At 36.9% G+C, this 10222-nt stretch overlaps 1 pseudogene; it reads left to right on the top strand.

Moving 5' to 3' along the window:
- Positions 1-2731: 2731 nt before the first annotated feature.
- Positions 2732-2848, top strand: LOC145398577 (5S ribosomal RNA; annotated as a pseudogene).
- Positions 2849-10222: the final 7374 nt, after the last annotated feature.

Raw genomic sequence — 10222 nt, forward strand, 5'->3', positions numbered from 1 at the left:
CTGCTGTTTGTTTTCCTTTGTGCTTCTTTGAACTACTTTGACATTTGCCCTCATATCTCCTATGTAAAAAATAATAAATAAATAAACTTTCGTTTGGTGGTATTGGCCTAAAAAACAATTGTGTTAAGTTTGAAGCGAATTGCTGGAGAAATAATGGAACTGCACCAAGATCAAAGGTGTCCGGTAAAAGGAAGAAAGAAATATACGACGTCAATACAGTAGGTATCTACACTGAGTTGTTCAGATCTGATAAATCAGTAAGAATGGATGCCACGAGGGCTCCTATGCCATGTAGAACGCGATCATTGGTGGCAACTGCCATTCAACACTGGCTGGCCCCAACAACTCGGTGACATTGGTTGCATTAATTTGAGATTTCATTGCCAGCCACATGGTTAAAACTGCTAATGCTTCCCCAACAAAAGTTAGAAACACGATCAAAACTTTTTTTTGTTTTTTTTGTTGGCGCAGCCATTAAAAAATGAAAAAGTTTGTCGAGCTTTTCGTTACAGGCGAATGAAATTACGGTCAACTCATGTACTGTACAATTTGGTTTAACGTTATACCATCCTTAATAGTTGATGAAAGTGTCTTATCTCTGTTAGTTATCAATGACTACTGACGTGTGTGTGTGTGTGTGTGTGTGTGTGTGTGTGTGTGTGTGTGTGTGTGTGTGTGTGTGTGTGTGTGTGTGTGTGTGTGTGCAAATATATCAGAATTACTTCTCATTATTTGTCGATCTTCTACCACAACTTTAATTACCGATACTTTCCTCTACTTTCTGTTACTTTTCTCTGCAATGTGGTATTATCTTCTGCTTGTTTATACTTCACTTTCCAATACTCACTTGTACTTTCTGGTCATATACATTCTGGCAGCTGCCTACTATCCAGTACTTTACTCTCAGATTTTTTTTTTTCCCATTACCTGTGTGTATGATACCTAAGACTACTTTCTGTTCTTTGGGGCTAAGATGTGAATGAATGTGTTTGAGTGGATGAGTAAAATGGGGGTGTGTCGTCCTGTCTCGGCTACCTCCCTTTCCTTGGGTGAAGCAGCCTAGGTATATAGATAAATAGATAGATAAATAGATAGATTCTGATAGACTACGGTACACTCTTCTGTATTCTGGTACTTTTCGCTACTTTCAATTTCTCAGTATTTTCCACAACCGTCGCCATTATCAAATACGGTCTACAGTTTTCAGATATTTTCCACTAGGTTTCAGTACTTTTCTTTACTGATTCGTATTTTCTTCTACGTCTCTATACTTTCCAAATTATATATATTTTATTACCTAGTGTTTTCTGCTGCAGATCCTGGTAGATTCCCCTGTTTTCATTAATTTCCAGGATTTGCCACTACCTACTAAAATGTGCCATTACTCCTTAGTTTTTTTCACCACTTTGCGAAACTGTCCTTTGTCAGTGCGTTTGGGTACAAGGACTTCACATTACTTTAGACATTTTTAGTAGACCCCTGTCCTGTATAAAGTACTTTTTACTCCTTTCAGTCGCTTTCCATTCCTTTCAAAAGTCTAGACTACTTTCCAGCTATTCACCCATTCTTCTCAGGGTCAATACTTTATAGTTTTGTGGCTTCTTTTTTTAGTTACCATTATGCACTTTATGAGTACATTAGTTTCTGTTAATAGCCACTGTTTTATGAGTATTTTCCTCGATTGTGATTCCTGATTCTTTCTGCCAGTCTGTGATGATTTTCACTTACTTCTGATCTATTGTATTTTCATGTACCTGGTAATTCCTAATAATGTATAGTGCTTTTCCATAATCATCTGTAATTTTTCCATATGATCGTGCCGTACTGTCGCTAGTATTTTCATTTCAAGTATGCCTTTATTTTCAACATTTCGCTTCTGTCTGCTACCGTGGGGTACTGTTCTCTAGTTTGTGATTTCATTTTCTGTTTTCATATTCCTCAGTTACTGCAACTATTCTCAATTCGCTGGAATTATACACTGGAGTAAACTGTTATTCTCTACTGTCTGCTGCTGTGATTTACTTTCTGGCACTGTTATTTATAATTGCGTATATACCACTTCTAATTCTCGGTGCTGTTTTCCACCTTCATTACTGTCTTCTCTACAACTACTTTCTGGTTTCTGATGCTCCTCTGCTATTATAGAACGACAACAAAATCATTTTTATTTTTAAGATTCCCAGTATTTATCACTACCATTCACTATTTAACTGCTATATTCACTATTACAAGTGCTCTTCAATACATCCAGGTACGTTTCACAAAATTTAAACACTTTCCTACATAAAGGGAGAATTTAATAACAAACAGTTACATTAGAATAATATATTATCCCTATTCCCTGTAAAATACTGCAGTGGATTTGTTTACATTCTAGCGCCAGACATGCTTAGCTAGATTTGGGGATAGGCCTACTCTCTCAGTGAAGGAATTATTAAACAAGTAGTGCCCTGGGTTACTGTGTGTGGGATTTTCTTGGAAGGGTACTTTTCGTACCTCCCTCCGCGTATCGGCCCATAGTCGCGAAACACTTAGGTTCGTACCCTGAGGATCCCCCTTATATTATCTATAATGCTTAGTTTCGCCCTACTCCGAGGACACCGGGCACTAATGTATTAATAATCTCTCCAAACGACCCAAATCAGTTGTTAGGGAAATGGTTCATTGGCTGAGAGGGCTTTTGTGTGCATAAAATGTGTCCGAGTTTTCTGTTGAAATTCACATTTAAGTAGCATAACCATACCACGTTGAGTACACCGCTTCCCGTCCGATCAGCGAAGTTAAGCAACGTTGGGTCTGGTTAGTACTTGGATGGGTGACCGCCTGGGAACACCAGATGCTGTTGGCATCCCTACGTGTCAAGTGGGGTTGGTGAAGGATTAGTGCCCCTCCCTGTAAAACAATTAACTCTAAGCCGTTGGCCACCCCGTCTGGGATACATGGCGTCTGGCAATGAATGATGATGAAAAGTAGCATAAAAGTTAGGGTAGCCACTCTGAATCATGGGAATAAAGGATAAAATAACATTATAAGGTTGGTATTTATAGATAAAATAGTTATATAAAAAGGGCATCAAAATGGGTCATATCTGTGACAGAAAACGATAGACCGGGAACTATAATAAAATGTAAAAAAAAAAAAAAATAATCGAAAATTCATAAATTTAAGTTAACCAAAGATCTTTAGGCTTTAGTATTAGGCTACGTTAATAATATTAAATGAGTTTGTACAAACTTAAAACTGAAGAATAATTTTAGCCTTTCAAAACATTAAACATTCTGATAACCCATTAGCCTAGTCACAAAAGCAAAGTAAACCTCTCCACAGAACTAATCTGAGAACCTTCCAGAGTATACATAAACCAATGAAAGGTGGAAAAGGTTCTGGAAAGTTGTCTAAAACAAAAGATAAGTGAGTGAGCAACGTTTCATGGAAGTTGCTCGAGCTAGGAGTATCCCAAAGGAGGAGTTATTGCAGTATGACTTAACAACATCCTCATATGTTTTTGATAGTGTAGGTATGATTAAGAAATCTGCAAAGAGTTCTCTTGTCAGTGAAGTAAAAGAAAAGCTTCCTGAAAAGAATATCCAAACCCCACAAACAAAGGATTGCTTACATACAACATATATTCATAGTGTAGACATGATGGCTACTGTACGGAAGATGAAAACAAAACATCTCGGCACTTTTGGAAACTTCTGTGACGCTGCACTGAATTATGTCAAAATGTCAGTACAGTTAACTTGCCTTATAATTGAAATGAATGAGGAATTCCTTACACAGGTGCTGATTTAGTCTTTGACTCATATGTTGATAAGTCATTCAAAGATTCTAAAAGGAGAAGACGTCAGATCACTTCTTCCACTGAATTGAGTAAGATCAAAGAAGAGACGCCATTACCATTAGAAACCGACAAATTCTGGGGCCCCAGTAAAAAAAAAAAAAAAAAAAAAAAAAAAAAAAAAAACTTCAGTGCTTACTTCATGAACAAGCTGTAATTACACCTAATTAATAATATCCATCTGTATGCTTGGTAATAAGTCACAGTTCAGGTGAGAGGGCAGTGCTTTACCAAAGTGTGTTGAAGACGCTGCGACAGTTGTCCCTGCGCTAAATGTTGACACTGAAGAAGCTGATCAACGTATAATTCCTCATGTGATGCATGCTGTTCAGAAAGGAACCTCCAAGATCATAGTGTTGTCCCCTGACTGATGTTTTTGTAATGTTAATGTACTACTGGGATGAGTTTAAATCTTCTGGGTTTTCAGTGCTTTGGGTAAAGAGGGTCATGGTGACTCAATAAGCTATATTCCTATACACGTTTTGGCTTCTGTTGTAGGATAGACCTCTGTAAAGTATTGCCTGCTATTCACACTTTAACAGGTTGTGATTGCACAAGTAAAGTGGGAACTAAATGTTCAGCATTAAGAGCACACCCAGACCACTTCTTGAAGGGTTTTGGACTAAGCACTGATGATTCCAATCTTGAAAAGATGATTGAAATGAATGAGGAATACCTTACACAGGTGCTGAAAAATGGGACAAAATGCAAAACTATGAATCAAAGAAATCACATGTACCATCATAGTAAAGGGCTGAATATAGAGGAGCTACTTCCAACTAGCAATGCCATAAGACATATTTTGAGAGCATATTATATAACTTATCAGATGGTCTCTCTTCTATATAGTCAACCACAGTCATTAGATCCCACTCATTTTGGATTTGAGGAGGTTGATGTACTCTTAATGCCAGTAGTAGGCCTCAGACCTATACCGAAAGAGTATGCTATGTGTTGCAATTGTCTAAAATGTGTAAATATTAGGTGCAATTGTAGAAGGTAAGAGAAACCATGCTGTAAGTTTTTCAAGTGTCAAAAGGAAAAGCTTGATTCTGGTACAAAGGGGTGCATGTAAAATTTCGATGTCATACTTAGGCAGGTATGATGAAAGATTATATTATTTCCTTTACAAAGAGATTCGATACTTTTGTCAATGAAGTTTGAGAATTTTGTTCATAAAACTCACACTGGTAGAGGAGAAATATATTATCCACACGGTTTCACTGAACAGTGCCACCCTCCTCAGAGGTGAAGAGGTGATAAATTAGTTATGAAAGAAAAAAAAATCTCTTGAATGTACAGATGCCATTACCACAGAATGGACGAGAGAATTATTATTATTATTTTTTGTTAATTGAGGTGAGTTTACATTTTTCTTTTAAAAAAAGGGAATAGTTACATTATCGTTAAACATGATTATAAAAGGAATATATATTCTTTACCTGCATGTTATACCAACATGTGAACTACGTAGCTGCTAAAGTCCTTTTTTTTTTCTTCTAGATTTTACTAAAATGCCAGAAGTAAGTCTTCAAAGTATTCATATAATGATTATGTACTTGTAGTGGCCAGGGAAAAATTGAATGTACAAATGTCGTTACCAAAGAAAGGAAGAAATAATATATATATATATATATATATATATATATATATATATATATATATATATATATATATATATATATATATTATTTGGGGTGATGGTGCCTTATATATGTATATATGTTGTAACCGTGATTAAATATGGTCATATATTCATGGAAAATTTATTTCCCACGTGTGATATTAGGATGTGAACTATTCATATAAAGTGCATGCGTCTTCTTTTCTGATTATAGGTATTAAAATGCCATATAAGTAATTCTACTTTTTTTTTTTTTATCCTACAGGGGTAAGAAATTTGGCGATGCGAATAAGCTCTTTTTGTGACTTACTGCCAGTCCAACAAAAGTCTACCCTCTATTTTTTTATATATGTTTAATGGTATAGTTTATTAATGTGAAGAGCAACTTGGGGCACATTTCAATCACACGACCCTCCCTATACAGCCAAAGGACTTAAAATACATTTTCTAGTTTTCACTTGTACATAGAAGCTAAAAAAATGAAAAAGCTAGTTATTCCTTCATGTGTGTGTGTGTGTGTGTGTGTGTGTGTGTGTGTGTGTGTGTGTGTGTGTGTGTGTGTCCAGTACATTTCCATCGAGGGAAGTCATTGATGTTCTTCTTCAATAGTTAATCAGACAAGTACCTTCTACTTAGCACACCTATACTCTAACACAAATGCTTAAGAAAAGATTTATTAAAAATTTTATAACTTACTCATTTTCTGACAAGAATAAAGTGTTTGGTGGGGTGCTGCCTGACTTAATTCTACCGTGACTCCTACAAAATTAGAATATTGATCAAAAACATGTGGTCCCCAGCAGTTCCAAAGCATAATTACTTCCGTGGATTAACTGGAGAAGACAAGTTATCATTACGGTACAGATGATTCATACTTTTGTGAGGATTGTTTGGTCTGTAGGTGTAGCCGAGAATATCAACGGCTCAAGTATTGAGTGAAGTAGTGTGGCATATTATACGGGACTCTCTTCTGACTACTTTTGTGGTTTCACAAAATTACTTCTTGTCCATTCACATGCATTAATATGCCATAAGGAAGAATGATATAGATTCTGATTAATGCTTTTATCCGGTAAATTGTAAAGAAATATTAAATCACACATATTGTCATATTGTAAGAACGAGCAGGTTGACAACAGAACATGTACTTTTTAATATTTTGACAGTGATTCACACAGAAAATCCGATTTTCATTAGTAAGGAATCTAGAAGCAACAACAATACAACACAGAACTTCACAAAATGCAGTACTTTGCAAGAAGGCCTAAAACTATCAACACAATTTATTAAATATTTATTGCAACCTTCCACACCTAATTCACATGTAGTATACAACACGTCACTCCATATATGATGTAACTGTTTAAATCTGATAAAACTCTTAAGCTGGCTTTAACATTTGGCCATGACATTTGACTTTACCCTGATGCCTTGATTCCTGATTGGTTGTTCTCAGATTCATATCCGTTTATCCTTGTCATACCTTGAACCTTTTCTCTAAGGATTGTAAAGCGATAAACTACTGTTTAAGTTGTCTTTGAAATGCAACCTTCAACTCCGACTTCCGCATCTCAGAAATGTTGTGTCAACCTCTTGGTTGACCCTCGACCTTTCACCAAGTCTGGTGCAAATAAAATTAAACCTGTTTTACTGTCTTGTCCACACTCATGTGTGTTCGGTTTACCTTCTTCATTCTTGCTACTGTAGCTTCGTCTTGTTCTAGTAAATTAGTCACACTCTTGTAGTAGTCGCCTGGGGTGGGTTAACTGGCCTACTGCAGTTAGGCTCTGTTCTTACGTTCTTTTCTTATTTCTTAACCTTGGACCGATTGTTTTTAAAACTGACTCACTTGGTTCTTCTCTACCTACAACCTTTGCAACAGGAATGGTCTAAATAATTTCACATTTTCCAACGTTGATCTTGCCTTGTGCTCTTGGCCTTTTATATATTGCACTGAAAATAATGCCTTTAAAATTAGCTGACCCTTGCAGTCGGAGAGATGGCTGGTTAACAACGCGGGTAGTCGGGGAAACTGTTGAGAAACACATGACGTGGGCGACCTGGCCGCTTCCTTCACCCTGGAGACGAAACGTATGTCCATAAGTGACCACGTGTTGATACGTAAAACCACTTTTTTTCGCTGGGCCGATATCGGCCGGGTCAGCCTGCAGCATTTCAGTTTAGGCCTGGCCTCAATGGAGAGCAAAGGCGTCCTGCTGCCACCTCTCATACCCTGGCATCAGCTAGTCTGCTGGTGCCTTTTTCACCACCACCTTACCTGGTATGTATGTTAACTTTCATGAAAAGATGCAAATTAGTGCTATGCTGTCCATTGTATTCTAAATTGGTTTATGATACTTGTAGACAACTTAGCCAGATGTTTGAGTCACATGGTACAACAGACAGTTTTGCTCAGTGTTGCCACATATAGCCACAGGTATCTTTATTATAAAGTAGGTCAAGGTCATATTCTGAGCCGCGCTAGATAAGTATCAAGTCGTGGCTGGTGTGAGTCCCCCCTTGGGGGGTCCTTTGTTATTATTATTATTATTATTAATACCAGCCGCGATAGCAATGCTAGTATTGTTTCCAGTTTGTCTGTCTGTGTGTTTGTTAGCATGATATCTTTGCAACCGCTCAAGATATCATCACAAAATTTTACAAGTGTGTAGTAGGGATGAAAATCTCGAACGACTTCGAAATTTGTGAAAGTAGGTAAAAGTCAAGGAGATAAAGGCATCACTTAGTCGTTTTATATACTCTAGGTGAGCTACGAATGTTTTCCTGAAGAAATATAAGTAGATAGTCGGTCCTCGCAAAAGTTAACCCTATATACTAATTTTCTGTGGCATCAATTGCATTCCGATGTTCTTATTTTTATGGTAGTGGTGTTCTTAGATTATATGGGGACATGCATGTAGATTTTAGTGCCGATCCATGTATATTTAGGTACCCCCACGAATTTTTGAATATGGGGGTATGATTTTAAGGGGTAAAAAAATCTAATCCTATTTTATATTCTTCACAACTCGCCTCTTAAGAGGACTACGTGGAAAAAAATTACCCATCAAAGCCGTCCATCCTTGCCCTCCAATTCTTCCAAGCAGCAACTGTCTCAGAGAACTCTGAGTATTATTTTTTCTTTTTCTTTTTTTCTTTTTTTACAACTACCTTTTGATGAGGGCTTATTTTTTGTAAGTAAAACAATGCCAAGACTAATTATCATTCAGTTTTCATCAACATTTTACCAAGTAATAAGGAATGTAAACAAATTTGGGAAGGGTGTAAACTTATAATCTGTCCAAAAGTTTATGAGTAATTTATTTTTAAAGTTGCGGTACCATTCTTGAAGCCACCTCACGTATGACGTCGAAAATTTGAACGTTACCTATCCAGGGTTAAATACCAAAAAATAGGTACTGTATTTTTTTTTTCCCAATCACTATCTGTACTCACAATCCTGCAGTTAAGTCCTTGAGATAATGAGTTTGTTATAATATAAAGTGAAATCGCGGACCCATTTGGTAAAGAATATATATATATATATATATATATATATATATATATATATATATATATATATATATATATATATATATATATATATATATATACACACACACACACGCAAAATAACCACAGGAGAAATGAAAGGAGCGGCAGTGAGTATTTTCGTATATTACATCTTCAGACAGAGTGAGACAGAAACGTAAAGGGTTGAGGTATTTTATGCACACCAGCAGCAGAGAGTGGCACACAGAACAAAGGATGACCTAAATTTTTACCTGCGGCTTAACTTATGGACACCTGCAGCAGGGAGTGGCACACAACAAAGGATGACCTGAATCTAAAAATGGGCGATGCACAGAACAATAGATACCTTTCTTTTTTCTTCCTTAGGGATGCACGTGACAAAGGAGGATGGAGTAGGAGGGGAGGAAAGGGGAGGGGGAGGGAGGGGTAAGGGGGAGGGGGAAGGGGAAGGGGTTAAGGGAGAGGGGGGTGGGAAGAGGAGGAGAAAGGGATAAATACTGCTGCTTAACTTAAGACCCTGAGGATTAATGCTTGGTGTGTCCCACACAGGTGTGACTACACCACCAGGAGATGACAGGGAACAATCAGTTGTTAGTCTGGGGGATACTGCTTTAAAATTAATTCAGTTAACAGTTTATCACACTTAAAATGACCATAGCTCATGTTTACATTCTTTTCATATGTGCCAGAAATTAGACAAGATTCTATTACATTTCTTTCATCTAGGCTTTTTGATCTTGCTAGAATCTTAGAGCCTGTCCAGTCAATATGGTGATCACTGGATGCTTTGTGCTGAAATAAACCAATGCTCTGTTGGGCTGTCCTTACACTGTATTTATGTTGTGAGATTCTAGTTTCCAAATCTTTTCCAGATTGTCCTATGTATAATTTGTTACAAGAACAGCCGTTTTTCATCAAGAATAGCCCTTTCAGTAATTCAGGCGTTGTTTACAAAATCCCGTGTAAAAGCTGTAAAAAAATTTACATAGGACAATCTGGAAAAGACTTGAAAACTAGAATCTCACAACATGAATACAGTGTAAGGGCAGCCCAACAGAGTAGTGGTTTATTTCAGCACAAAGCATCCAGTGATCACCATATTGACTGGACAGGCTCTAAGATTCTAGCAAGGTCAAAAAGCCTAGATGAAAGAAATGTAATAGAATCTTGTCTAATTTCTGGCACATATGAAAAGAATGTAAACATGAGCTATGGTCATTTTA

This window comes from Coenobita brevimanus, chromosome 45 (genome assembly GCF_032717465.1).
Source record: "Coenobita brevimanus isolate Jiangsu-jjx chromosome 45, ASM3271746v2, whole genome shotgun sequence".
Classification (NCBI taxonomy): domain Eukaryota; kingdom Metazoa; phylum Arthropoda; class Malacostraca; order Decapoda; family Coenobitidae; genus Coenobita; species Coenobita brevimanus.